The sequence below is a fragment of the Mya arenaria genome, chromosome 11 (genome assembly GCF_026914265.1).
Source record: "Mya arenaria isolate MELC-2E11 chromosome 11, ASM2691426v1".
Taxonomy (NCBI): Eukaryota; Metazoa; Mollusca; class Bivalvia; order Myida; family Myidae; genus Mya; species Mya arenaria.
In genome coordinates this window covers 49,053,011-49,068,384 of record NC_069132.1, presented here as the reverse complement: position 1 = coordinate 49,068,384, position 15,374 = coordinate 49,053,011, and the positions used below count along the sequence as shown (strand labels likewise).

At 35.1% G+C, this 15,374-nt stretch overlaps 1 protein-coding gene across 3 annotated transcripts in view; it reads left to right on the top strand.

Annotated features, from left to right (window-relative positions):
• LOC128209202 (pecanex-like protein 1) overlaps window positions 1–15,374 on the top strand; it is a 132,821-nt gene that overhangs the window by 51,536 nt on the left and 65,911 nt on the right. The window lies entirely within an intron of this gene.

Below are 15,374 nucleotides of genomic sequence, written 5' to 3'. Positions count from 1 at the left end.
AAAGTTTGAAATCTCAATTGGTTTGGATATGCGTCAACCTGGCATTTAGGGGATGTGTGAATGACAAACCAGGTTTGTGTAGTACAATTATTTACATATTCTAGTGACAAAACTGTTTTGGACTGAAATTATAAAAAAATAAACAAACCCTTTTTTTTACCATTTTCTGTTACTGAAATCGATCCAGCGTGGTCAAAATCTGTCCATACCAACAAAATTGTTGGTCTTAAGAAGCCCTTATTAAGATGATACTTTGTGAGGTTTTCAGAAAGCCTCCAATATTGTAGATGCTTATCAAATGCAGATTGAAACCTGAGTAAACAAAACTAATCCAGGTAGCAAAAACACTTGAAAACAAGCGCTATCAGGAAAAAAAAATGACCGTAGTCGACACTAACACCGAAATTCACTAAACAGCAAGAGAGGCCATAGGCCACAATGAAGCTGTAATTTAAAACTCAAAAATGCTCAAAATTCATACACTGTGTATAAGTGTGAGAACATCTTGCATTTATGTTTTTTCAATGTGATTAAGGTAATTTTTATGCGAGAAATTGCAAAAATCGCTTGCTAGAATTATACCAACAGATGTATTGCCCTTTGTTACTTTTATCTTGTCTGGAGTATAAATTAAAAACTTGGGGATGGAATTTAATTAAACTTCATACATGGTAAAGCACAAAGAGAGGGAGGGCAGTGTACAAGAAACATAACTCTCTTTCTTCTAATTACAGAGTTATTGCCCTTTGTTACTTTTTAACTAATTCTAAGCAGATAGTGCTCAGTGTGAGTTTTTCCCATCACACACCGTCCGGCCATCCAGCATCAGGAAGTTAGATTATACTTTTTTGAATATTTATTATTCAACTTTATTCAACTTAGAAATTCTGGCTAAGGTTTTGCATGTAAGCACACGTAGGTTAATATCTCAGCAACGACTTGGTGTATTGCATTGAGACAATAATTGCTTCAAACCTTCTAAAAGATTGACCAATTAAGATGAAACTTCACTAGGATGCCCCTTGAATGGTGCTCTTTCAAAATTGTTCAAAGAAATGAATTCTGGTTGCCACGGAAAAACAGGAAAAACTTTAAAAATCTTCATTAAATAAAACCTTGAATTCTATGAGTGTTACATTGTTAAGTGATCCTCTACCAAGTTCATTCAATTTATGCCACTTGAGGCCCTGCCCCGAAGGTAATAAGATTCTTACATACTTACATAGGGAATCTTTGAAAATCTTTTTATCTGAAACTGCTTGGCCCAGACCCTTGTTAGCAGGGCTTTTAAAAGTCCCCCCCCCTCCAAAAAAAGACCTGTTCAAAAGTCTGAGTATATAGAAATGTCACACACTTTCGCAATGTGTAATTCTGTAAATATTTTTTCCCTATGTAGCAATTCCTAAGAGGGCTCTAGATCCATCGTAGCCGAATTAGATAGTAATTGATACAAACTTAATTTCAAATGAGATTCTCATCGAGTTTTGTTTCTAACAAGTTTTTAACAAGAAAAGCTGCGATCGTAATTAACTGCAGCAGGAAGCGGTCAGACGACAAAAATTTAAACAGTATTATGATTTATTTGCTTAATGCTACTACAATGGTTTAACATTCAACTGATAATCTTCAGTGTGTGTATACCACGTGATAAATTGCGTCATAAATGCTACGTCGGAAGGCAATATTTTGATTTGAAAAAAGACTTTAAACAAAGATAACTTCACTATTTCTTCACCATTTTAAATGAAACAAAGCGCAGTCTACGCCGCTTACGGAGCCCTGCCTTCAGTTTTTATTAGATTTTGATTGAGTGTTTAGTTTCTTAAAACACTTCGACAATCCTTTTCACAATACAGCCGTCTGACGGAGAACTGTCAACATTATCTTGGAAACAGATTTGTCGTGGTGTTTGATGAAACTAATGACCTTATCAAATTACGGTAATAAAACACATGCTGGGATCTTTAAGCTTCATAGACTGCCCTTTGTTTTATTTAAAATGGTTTTGTTAAATAAAAGTTATCTTTGATTTAAGTCTTCATTTTAAGCAAAATATTGCCTTCCGACGTAGCTTGTATGACGTAATTTATCACGTGGTATACACACACTGATCTTGAATAATCATATATATATCTAGATTTATAATCGGGGCTTCAAGCTTTAAGTTTGATATCAACAACAAATTTTTCATTACAGTGTATTATAATGACGTAAGCGCACTCAGCTTTCAGACTCTGTAGTTAATCAAGCATATCGCTGATGATATCCTTTAGGACTAGGTTAATTAATTTGGAATTTTAATGCTTTTGCGGATTAATAACGACAATTGTATTTATCTTTAAAACCGTTTTTAACCAGCAATGCTACTTTATTACAATTCAAATTTAACAGTTTGGTAATCAACAGATAAATCATGTAATGATCGATGTAAATATGGACTGATTTTAACATGTAATCAGGATAGCTGCAAACACATAATTTGTTTAATTTTATCTTCTGCGACCTACCAAAACACGTGATTGGACCGATTTCAAGTGTCTGCTAATTAACAGAAATCGAGTGTTCAGCGTAGTGGAAAAAGCAGCTGGTCGCATTGGTCTGATGGTAACTAGGACACTTTTATTGGTTTATTGAGGTAATTTTGAATGTGTGAATGACCGAAGAATGTTTGTGTATTACAATTTTTACTGACTTAGTTGTTTTGGGCGGAAATTATAAAAAAAATTAGAAAATTTCGGACAGATTTTTTGACACTTTTTAAAACTGAAATCGATCTGGCTTGGTCAAAATCGGTCCAGACCGGCAAATTGCTGGTTTCTAGAAGCCCTGCTTGATAGTATTCCTTTATCAAGTTTGTTCAAATCGTGCCCCTGGTTCCAAAACTGTCTACTACTGGAGGTCACAAGTTTCCTATAGATTGATATAAAAAAAATAGATTTTACGATCTGCCATTATCGTAAATTTACGATCATAATATAGACCAACTTAACGATAATCATAAAGGCGTTTCAGAAACGTCTCGTAAACTCTCCGAATGTACGTAAAAAATAACAATAAAGCACAGCGTTAAAGCGAGTGACCCAGTCTGAAGTGAAATGACGTTACGTCATATTTACCTGATGAGCGCACCTGTCTTTTTTATTAATGATAATTATAGTAATAATAATAATAATAAGATAATATTATAATTAATAATAATAATAATACTGATAATCTCTTGAAGGGAATCAATTAATGTAACTCTCCTTTTTATAATGATTGACACAAATGATACAAACTCGTGGTCTCCATTCTGATTAACCATCTGCTATTTATGTTACAATTGTATCTTAAGTACATCATCATCCGGGATTTTTTTTGTGATGGAGGCAGTGGCGGGTCCGACGCCCTCTTTAAAATGTGTGTAATTATAATGAAAATTGGACAACAACAAAATACATTGTTATTTTCAGGCTGGTGATTTTACTTTAAATTAGTCTTTGATAAGTGAAATATTATAGTATGCCTATTATGAATGTTCTGTAAAGTAAATGCAAACGTGCAGCATGGTGCTGATGATTATAGTCACGATGATGCGACGACAACGGCAATGATGATTTAATAATAACGCCACAATGACACTATCATGATGATGCGATGACGACGATAGTGATAATGTGGCGACGATGAAGACGAATATTATGATTATTATAATGATAATATGCAACAACGATGACGACTAAGATGATGATAATAATAATGATGATGCGACAACGGCAATGATACTAATCATGATGTGACGATGACGACAATGATCATGACGAGATGATGATGCGTAGATGTTGCTGATGATTGATGATGTGGATGATGATGAAGGTGGTGAAGTTGGTGGTGGTTGTGGTGGGTATGGTGGATGATGATGATGATGATGATGATGATGACTGATTCCAATCATCAACAACCGGCCTTTGTTCATATAACAAGTAAAGTTCATACGTTTATGCACCAAAACTGTGACTGAGAGTTAATGTATTGGGAAACAGTTCGAAAATACAATTTTGACTGGTTGGATTTTTGACTGGTTGGATTTTTTGTATGAATACAATTCATAAATCCATCTTTATTGTGTCAATCATTGTAATAACAGTGAAATAAACAGTACCGTATTTTCTCGACTATAAGACGGGGAAATTGGGTCCCGATTTTTACCCCCAAAGTAGAGGACCCGTCTTATAAGCGAGTCGATAAAATATTAAAAAAAGATTCAAGTCAAAATCAGTAAAATTTTACATAGGGTATTCGTCAATCCAGTATATCGTCTGCTGATAATAAGTATGGGGCAATTAAGTAAACAACAACACGAAATCTCTTCACCGCACGTGCTCTGACGTCACACAGTGTACCGTTATATCTGCATTTTTTCTCATGGCGCGTGTCAGTATAATTAGTTTGACAGATATATCAAATCAATAAATTGGAATCTTAATATGATGTAGGTACCTAACTGTCAATTTGATTAAGCAAACAAATGACAATGCGAATATGAATCCTTTATGTTCGTCGCCAATCAAGGGACAATATTGCCTAAAGCATTATTGCTAAGCAAACACCTATTCATGCCTCGGCTTTTCGCAGTTATGTTATTGAAGCCATTTATTTTGCCGAAGAACTTCATTGGTGTCTTCAATAAAAAAATAAACTAAAACAAACATATGTTGTTAATGATTAATTATTACAATTTCGATAAGTAACGACCTGTCCTGCAAACTTAATTATGTACTCATTTTTAACCTACCTCCAAATAGAGAGCTCACAGTTGACCGCCATTTTCTTTGAGTAAAACAAAAACAGTTACCGCGAAAGTCGATAATTGTCCGTTGAGCTTGAATATTTTTACACATTAGGAAGAATTTTAGCATTTTAGATTTGCTTAAAAATTGACCCCAGTCAAAAATTGACCCCAGTCAAAAACAAAAAGCACCAGATTTCATGGGCAAAGTTAGGGGGCCGTCTTATAAGCGAATCGCCTTATAGTCAAGAAAATACGGTATTTCAGATCCATTCAAAATACATGATAAAATCTACATTTGCAGACATGCTTCAAATACACAAAATGACTAAAAGATATACAGCTATATTTTACAAGCTTGTCTCATCAAAACACATTATTCAACAAAAAGTATCTTAACTGGTGCAGATTGCCATAGTGGTTAAGTGTTCAGAGTTTCATGCAAATATTATCCATTATCTATTTCAATCATGTTATGATATACACTGGAGTATACACTTTATGTGGCATTCTGTGTTTAAACATGAGCCAGTCAAAGTAAAAATAAATGTATTCAGAAATATCAAAAGATTAACATAATTTCTATAAAAAGATGAAGTATGAAGGTTTACATGATCAACGGTGGTAGTGTGTGTTTTATGTATTATCATAAGTTTGAATAAATGTATCATTTAAATTTTCCTATATAATTCAAAAGTGTTTTAATCCTTGGAGGAAACATGTACAACTGGATATACATCACAGTTGAAACTGTATAAAAATATATATTTGGAAAATCTAATGCTAATGGCTTTTAAATGCAAAGCCAAACTTAGAAAGAAATATAAGAAATTTCATTTCAAATAATGAAGGTTACACACAAATGCCTCACTGCCTATTTAACAGATTAAAGTTTTATGTTGTGTTGGGATATGCAATGAATTTCATGTTCTGTGTCAATATATCTGTAGTTATCTGCTGGGTCTGGTATCTCCAGTGTATGTAGGTATAAAGTACTGTTTTGACATAGTCTCCTAAAACACACTGGAACCTTTAAGGTGAGTATCTTGAAGACTGACTGTGAGCATATTCTAGATGTTTGAAACCTTGAGATTTCTCAGTGTCCTGAAGAGACAAACAGTTATGAAATATTGTTTAATACAGCACAATATAATACATTTATGAAAACGCCTTTTAATGGTTAAACCACAACTAACACATAATTTACATTCCCATTTTCCAACTGAAATAGTTTGCATATTTAAAAAAAAAAAATAAGTATGGTATTTAAGAAAACATGAAAAACACCATTCTGGTCACATTTTATTTTTTGTTTAATGTTCATATAAGTTAAATAACAATTATGTTATACCAGTTTACTGCTCAAAGTAAGATGCCCAACATTGTATCAATATAAAACTCATCAAATTGTATTATTCATAAAATTGGTTTATATCCTACTGCATTTTATCATTTCCTACCTACTTTTACAATTCCCTCTATTGCCAGCTTGAAGCATTCCTTATAGTTTTCTATCACCAGCATACATGTGATAACGTCCCGGACGTCCGGGATTGTCCCGGAAATCGTATCTCTGTCACGGAGTCACGGAGGGTGCATGTTTGTCCCGGAAAGTCATAAAAAAAAAACGAAAAAAAAAAATAATCTCGGAATCGGAATCGATTATCTTAATTTTACCAATGTAAGTCAGCTATTTTGCCTGTCCGGGACACTGGTCGTAAAACACAGGACATGTTGACACTAATCCGTTAATTGGTACGTGTGTCGTCGAGGTCATCGTCAATCACCCGATAATTGATCTATCGGCCTATTGTTGTGCTTAACGAGTGGGGGAGGGTTCTTGTATAGAAATTCATTGTTTTCATATGGATTTGTTTGGTCTTATGAATGATAGCTTTTAATTGATGAATTGATATTTTTCACACATTTTACCAACAAACGAGCATGAAGGTAAGTTCAAAGAAAGTGACAAAATGAGTAAAAAAAAACAAAATTAAAACACGGAAAACATCCCATATTCCTTTCAAATTTCAAAGTCGATACGTCGTTATACTTTTAACAAGTTATGCGTCCATAAGGAATTTTAGTGTTTTGACCTTTTTTCCGAACTATCGTGTGTATTTTTACGCCGAAATAAAACTGACGATATGGGGTTTACAGGTGGTTATATAGTGCTTTAATCACGTGACCATGGTAAGTCACGTGATCGCTTTATACAGCCGATTGTTGACACGTCTCTATCAAAATTATATGCATCTCCAAACGGAAAAAAGCTCATCGACTGGAAAATCTTCTTTATCGTCTGAAAAATATTGTGTGTCATAAATTGCAAACGTTTTAAATGTGATGAAAAAATAAATATTTTGTAACGCATGTTCTCAAAAGCGCGGGAAAACAGGTGCCCGTATAGTTGTTTATTTCCTGTTTTGATGAAACCGAAAGTAGACTGCATATCCTCCTGGTTAGCACTTCATTTAAAGCCTGGGAAAATATCTGGTGGTTTTATTTTTTCAAGAAAATGCAGAAAAAAAAACAACCATGTCAAGTAAAAAATACGTCTTGGCAGTCAAAATAGGTACATTTTCCCGACGTTAAAAACGACTAAAATAGCCCCAGATATGCTATAGAATGCACCACAGACGTTCCCAATTTAAAAAAAATTCCGGGGGGGCATGCCCCCGGACCCCCCTAGTGTGCGTTGACATTACGATGGGTGTCACGGAATCGACCCAAGAAATTATCACATGTATGATCACCAGCCTGAAATAAGTAACTCAAACAAATATTTAACAAGCAAAAAAAATGAAAACATAGAATATCATTAAGCATCTGTACATAGCCTGTGCATTAACTGCAGATACATAATATTGTTTTCACTTTAGTTTCTACATTAGTCCTTATGACAATGTGTTCATATTTTGAATATACCTCTATTATTATTCATAAAACCAACATTAGAATTAAATTCATTTTTCCATACCATTATTAAACAGGTCAATGATGAGCACAACATTTTCCACCATGACCATGACATTTCTGTTGTCAATTTTCATTTCAGTTTTTTTTGTACACTTGGCATCAAATGGTATGGCTGAAAAAGACAAGATTTAACCTTTGTCAGTTAAAAACTCACATATATAAATGTACATATACTACAAAGTTCTACATAAAATGATACCTTACTCAAACAAGTTTCACTTACAAGTAATGGTGAACTAAAATGATTACATTGTCACCTGATAGTGTCCATGGTATTAAAGTAGGCAATAATCAACTTATTTGTTGTGACAGTGTTGTTTTCATTACTGTACAGTATCTATATTTACATATTTAGCATCAGTTTTAGGTGTGTAAAAATAATGATGTTATATTATGACATGATAAAATGGTAACACTGACTACATGCCACAAAGACCGGTAATATTACAACAAAATATGTACAGGCATTTATTTATCCGAATTTAAAACCATCCGAAATAGAAGATTTTCAAGAAAATGTTTTACATGACATATTTAACAGCAATGAAACCAAATCAAATTCTACATCATATTCCATGTTTTAGATGTACACAATATCAGCATATTAACTAAATATAACAAAAAGCTTATATCTTCTACAGTTTTAAAATCCTTTTTTGACAGAACGGCAGAAATAGAACATTTTCGTACTGTTTTCAGCTATTTTTAGACATAGTTGGAAAATTCCACACCAGCGAACATGCTACACGCAATATTTAATTCTCAAATGTTGATAAAAAGTAAAAGTATACTTTGATATGGAGAAAATCTTCATCCGCCATATTGATCGTTAAGTTAACGAGTGCCTCTTACTGGTCGTAGGTTTATGAGCAAAATTAACGATAAGCAGGTGCACGTTGCGTCTCTGAAACGGTGCCGATGGGTAATTTTGGTCAGACTACCAAAATCAGCTAACGATCGCCTTAACGATCATCTCTGAAACACACCCCAGATCCTTTATATTTTGGATGTAGCATCATAGAGTGCTCCTTTACCAAGTTTGTTCAAATTATGCCCCTGGGGACAAAACTAGCCACACCCTGGTGTTCACAAGTTTACTATATAGACTTATATAGGGAAATCTTTCATAATCTTCTTTTCTCAAACGACATGGCCTCGACCTTTAATATTTGTTACATAGCAAGATATGGTAGTCCTCTATCAACTTTGTTCAACTTGTGCCCTTGGGTTAAAATTGACCCAACCCCTTTTGACATACTTTCTTATTTTTGAAGCTGCAGCAATAAAATTTGGCACATGTGTACAGTTTTGAAAACAAATATCAAAATTGTTCTTGGATGACCTTGACTGTGACCTTTTGACCTACTATCTTATTTTAAGCTGCAGCAATGACATTTTGTCAATTTGACCTTGAGTATAGTTTTAAAAACAATTACAGTGAAAACTCACTAAACCGGACAAGGTCCGGACCGGGCAAAATTTCCGGTTTAGTGAGGATTCCGGTTTAGTGAGGATTTGATGTACGGAGTAAGTTTACTCAAAATATTAACTGAGTTAACCTTTAAAGGGAAGTTGGAAATTGGAATAAAATAAAAACACATAAAGATAACATTTATTTTACATCAACGATGGTTCAAGTATTTATTATCATCTTTTTTTCCGAGTCTAAAAAAATAAAACAACTCGCGTAATTTAATGCTTGTTAAGTATGTTTGATAGTTTAATTAACGCACCTGTCTAATTTGATTCACTCATAGATGTCTTTAGATAAAACAACCCTCCAAAATGATCACTTAATAACCGTTTCTAGTTCTTTTTTCTGCAACAAACAAATTAATGTTTCAATCAATTTTCTTTTCACAAGTTTGATTAACGTTTGATTATCGCGCGGCAGTCAATCCACAGCGCAATCATCATTATCGATTATCGAGTTATCACAACATCAAAGGTGCAATATTTAACGACGCACCGGCCGTCAAAACAAAGTGACAAAATGACACGCGATTCGTGAATTCCTAATACACAAAATCATTTTGACATGTTTGAACAAATATACATCCGGTTTTGCAAGTAAAATTACGTTGACAACTAATATGGTGATAATTTTATATACTAACAAATTCTCTCGATTTTTTGTCCGGTATCCGGAATTCCGAGGTTCCGGTTTTGTTGGGATTATTTTACATTGAAAATAGAAAGGGAAAATCGGGACTCTGGAAAAAGTCCGGTATCACGAGGATTCTGGTTTTGTGGAGATCCGGTTTAGTGAGGTTCCACTGTATCAATTTTGTTCTCGGATGAGCTATAATGTGACCTTTTGACCTATTTTCTTATAAAGCTACAGCAATAAAGTTTGGACCATGTGTACAGTTTTGCAAGAAAATATCAATGTTGTGCTTTGATGACCTTGACTGTGACCTTTTGACCTACTTTTTGTGTCGCCTGAAAAGACGACATATAGGGGTTACTTTTGTCGGCGGCTTCGGCTGCGGCGTCGGCGGCGGCATCCGCGTCCCATTTTCGCTTGTCCGGGGTATATCTCCTAAACTATTAGTGGTATCAACTTGAAATTTCATATGTAGATAGATCTTATTGAGGGCAAGTGCAGTGCACAAGAACTGTTACTCTTGCTTTCATATTTTTAGAGTTATTGCCCTTTGTTATTATTCATGCTTAAAGTTTTGTTGGGGGCATATCTTGTAGAATATAAGAGTTATCAACTTGAAACTTCATATGTAGATAGATCTCATTGAGGGCAAGTGCAGTGCACAAGAATCGTTACTCTTGCTGCCATATTTTTAGAGTTATTGCCCTTTTTTAATTTTCTTGCTTGGGTTTTGTCCGTGGCATATCTCGTAAACTATAGGAGGTATCAACCTGAAACTTATTCCGTAGGTATATCTGATTTCGGGAAAGTGCAGTGCACAAAAACCGTAACTCTTGCATCTATATGTTTAGAGTTATTGCCCTTTGTTAATTTTCATGCTTAAAGTTTTGTCCGGGGCATATCTTGAAGAATATAAGAGGTATCAACTTGAAACTTCATAGCTAGATAGATCTCATTGAGGGCAAGTGCAGTGCACAAGAACCGTAACTCTTGCTGCTATTTTTTTAGAGTTATTGCCCTTCGTTAGTTTTGTCCGGGGCATATCTTGAAGAATATAAGAGGTATCAACTTGAAACTTCATAGCTAGATAGATCTCATTGAGGGCAAGTGCAGTGCACAAGAACCGTTACTCTTGCTGCCATATTTTTAGAGTTATTGCCCTTTGTTAATTATCATGCTTTAAAGTTTTGTCCGGGGCATATCTTGAAGAATATAAGAGGTATCAACTTGAAACTTCATAGCTAGATAGATCTCATTGAGGGCAAGTGCGGTGCACAAGAACCGTTACTCTTGCTGCCATATTTTTAGAGTTATTGCCCTTTGTTAATTTTCTTGCTTAAGTTTTGTCCGTGGCATATCTCGTAAACTATAGGAGGTATCAACCTGAAACTTATTCCGTAGGTATATCTGATTGAGGGAAAGTGCAGTGCACAAAAACCGTAACTCTTGCATCTATATGTTTAGAGTTATTGCCCTTTGTTAATTTTCATGCTTAAAGTTTTGTCCGCGGCATATCTTGAAGAATATAAGAGGTATCAACTTGAAACTTCATAGCTAGATAGATCTCATTGAGGGCAAGTGCAGTGCACAAGAACCGTAACTCTTGCTGCTATTTTTTTAGAGTTATTGCCCTTCGTTAGTTTTGTCCGGGGCATATCTTGAAGAATATAAGAGGTATCAACTTGAAACTTCATATGTAGATAGATCTCATTGAGGGCAAGTGCAGTGCACAAGAACCGTTACTCTTGCTGCCATATTTTTAGAGTTATTGCCCTTTGTTAGTTTTGTCCGGGGCATATCTTGAAGAATATAAGAGGTATCAACTTGAAACTTCATAGCTAGATAGATCTCATTGAGGGCAAGTGCAGTGCACAAGAACCGTTACTCTTGCTGCCATATTTTTAGAGTTATTGCCCTTTGTTAATTTTCATGCTTGGGTTTTGTCCGTGGCATATCTCGTAAACTATAGGAGGTATCAACCTGAAACTTATTCCGTAGGTATATCTGATTTCGGGAAAGTGCAGTGCACAAAAACCGTAACTCTTGCATCTATATGTTTAGAGTTATTGCCCTTTGTTAATTTTCATGCTTAAAAGTTTTGTCCGGGGCATATCTTGAAGAATATAAGAGGTATCAACTTGAAACTTCATAGCTAGATAGATCTCATTGAGGGCAAGTGCAGTGCACAAGAACCGTTACTCTTGCTGCCATATTTTTAGAGTTATTGCCCTTTGTTAATTTTCTTGCTTAAGTTTTGTCCGTGGCATATCTCGTAAACTATAGGAGGTATCAACCTGAAACTTATTCCGTAGGTATATCTGATTGAGGGAAAGTGCAGTGCACAAAAACCGTAACTCTTGCATCTATATGTTTAGAGTTATTGCCCTTTGTTAATTTTCATGCTTAAAGTTTTGTCCGCGGCATATCTTGAAGAATATAAGAGGTATCAACTTAAAACTTCATAGCTAGATAGATCTCATTGAGGGCAAGTGCAGTGCACAAGAACCGTAACTCTTGCTGCCATATTTTAGAGTTATTGCCCTTTGTTAATTTTCATGTTTAACTTTACCTTGCACACTTTTTTAGCTCACCAGAGCACGAAGTGCTCAAGGTGAGCTATTGTGATCGGTCTTTGTCCGTCGTCCGTCCGTCAACAATTGCTTAAAGAACATCTCCTCTGAAACTACCTGGCCAAATTCAATGAAACTTGACAGGAAGCTTCCTTGGGTGTCCCTCTACAAAAATACAACAAGGGGTTACGATTGATTAACAACAACAAAATGGCCGACTTCCTGATTTGCTTTAAAAAACATTTTCTCTGAAACTATCAGTCCAAATTCAATGAAACTTTATACAGGAAGCTTCCTTGGGTGACCCTCTAAAAAAAATACAACAAGGGGTCATGATTGATCAACAACAACAGCAACAACAACAAAATGGCTGACTTCCTGTTTTGCTTAAAAAAACCCATCTCCTCTGAAACTACCACTCCAAATTCAATGAAACTTTACAGGAAGCTTCCTTGGGTGACCCTCTACAAAAATACAACAAGGGGTGACTAATCAACAACAAAACAAAATGGCCAACTTCCTGTTTTGCTTTAAAACATTTTATTCATGACTACACTTGAAAGTTAAATGGCAACGTCATTGTCTATAAATGAATAAAATGCCAATCTAACAGCTATAATGTCGACAGTAAATAATTCGTCAGGCGACACATCCGACTCGCGGAGTTCTAGTTCATATTACAAGCTACAGCAATGACATTTAGATCATGTTGCATGAAGTTTTGCAACAAAATGTTGTCCTCAGATGAGCTATACTATGACCTTTAGACCTACTTTCTCATTTTTGAAGCTACAGCAATGACTTGTGGACCATGTGTACAGTTTCGTAAACATATATCAATGTTGTGCTGTGATGGCCTTAACCAATACAACATTTGGCAATGCTCGATCATAGTTTAATCCCAATATTGTTAATTACAATGTTAGTGCCCTTTGTTACTTTTTCTTGTGTTGAGCTTAACTTGAAAAAACTACTGGGTAGAATTTATTGAAACTTCTTATTATGGATAAGCACAATGACAGGAAGTGCAGTGTTTAATAATTATTACTATATTTTAGCTTATAACAGAGTAATTGCCCTTTGTAACTTTTCCTTGTCCGAAGCATAACTTTAAAACTACTGGATTGCATTTTATGTAATTTTCAATAGTAGAGCACTATAGAAGGAAGTTTATTGTATGAGAACTATAACTCTGTCTTCTCTTATTACAGAGGTTTTTTTTAAACTTTTTCTTGTGATAGTGCTTTAAGGTGGAACCCGACTACGAATTTTTTTTCGAGTTCCTGTCTGAAAATTGGTATACAAATAGAAGAGCATATGCCCAGTTAGGGACTGTTTTTACATTTTCAATATTCTGAACAGTTTTGAAACTACGAGTCTTCAAAATATGCCACTGACGTCAATTTTGAGACGTCTGTCATATTTTTGCGTTCCAGCTACAATAACCGATATTTTCATCAATTCTTCGTTTACAGCTATGAAATTTCAACGTCAAGTGCGTCTTGTGAACACGTTCACGCTCATATATTTTTGTTTCTCTTGTTGAAAGTTATTGTTTCTAAATTTGTCTATAACGTCATTTTTCGCGGGAAAAACGGCGTCATGTTTCGCTGAAAAAAGTGTGCCTTTCTTTAATTCTTGAAAAATCTGCTCGTTTAATTTTTGATTTTTTTAAATACATGTATTCAATGTTTTATTACAAATCGCCTGATATCAAGGAAAGGGTATCTCACCGGCTTCATTTTTGCGCAGTATCAAATAATCTAACCCCTATACCTGTTTCCTTTTCAATACGTAGTGTATTTAAACGTTAATCAAATTCTTTTTGTTTATTAAATGGAAAAATTAGAAATCTTAGAGTGTCTGATCAGTCTTATGTTAGGGATATTTGTTATTGTTGTTGTAAAAAATATCTAATTCCACACAAGACGGGCGCTGAATAACCAGCTTTATAAATTGATGACTTAAATCTGGCGGCTTTTTTAATGAGAGGCTTTCTTAATTATTAAGCAATCTCATTTGCCGAATTATAATATTTTGATAATACACATCAATAATCGTTCCAGTCACTATGCTATGAGCTGTGACTATGCTGATTAGTGCTTTGTTTTTAGCTCCACTGGCCGAAGGCCATGGAGCTTATGTCGTCACAGATTGTCCGTCGTGAGTGCGTTCGTGCGTGCGTGCGTGCGTGCGTAAACTTTTACTTTAAACGACATCTCCTCTGAAACTGATAAGCGGATTTTGACAAAACTTCACAGGAATGTTCCTTTGGTGGTCCTTTACCAAAATTGCTCAAATGGTTCCGGTCCATTGCACAATATGGCCGCCAGAGCTAAAAATAGCAAAATCTTTAAACGACATCTCCTCTGAAACGGTTTGGCAGATTTTGATGAAACTTGACAGTAATGTTCCTTGGGTGGTCCTTTATTAAACTTGCTCAAATGGTTCTGGTCCATTGCACAATATGGCCGCCACAGCTAAAAATAGCAAAATCTTTAAACGACATCTGCTCTGAAACGGATAGGCAGATTTTGATGAAACTTGACAGAATTGTTCCTTGGGTGGTCCTTAACCAAAATTGCTCAAATGGTTCCGGTCCGCTGCACAACATGGCTGCCAGGGCAAAAAAATAGAAAAACCTTTAAAGAACATCTTCTCAGAAACCGATGATCAGATTTTGATGAAACTTAAAAGAAATGTTCCTTGGATGGTCCTTTATCAAATTTGCTTCAATGGTTTCGGTCCACTGCACAAGATGGCCCCCAGAGGTAAAAATAGAAAAACCTTTAAACGACTTCTCCTCAGAAACCGATGATCGTATTGCAATGAAACTTGACAGAAATGTTACTTGGGTAGTCCTTAACCAAAATAGCCCAAACAGTTCTGGTCTGCTGCACAACATGGCAGCCAGAGCTAAAAATAGGAAAAACCTTTACACCACTTCTCC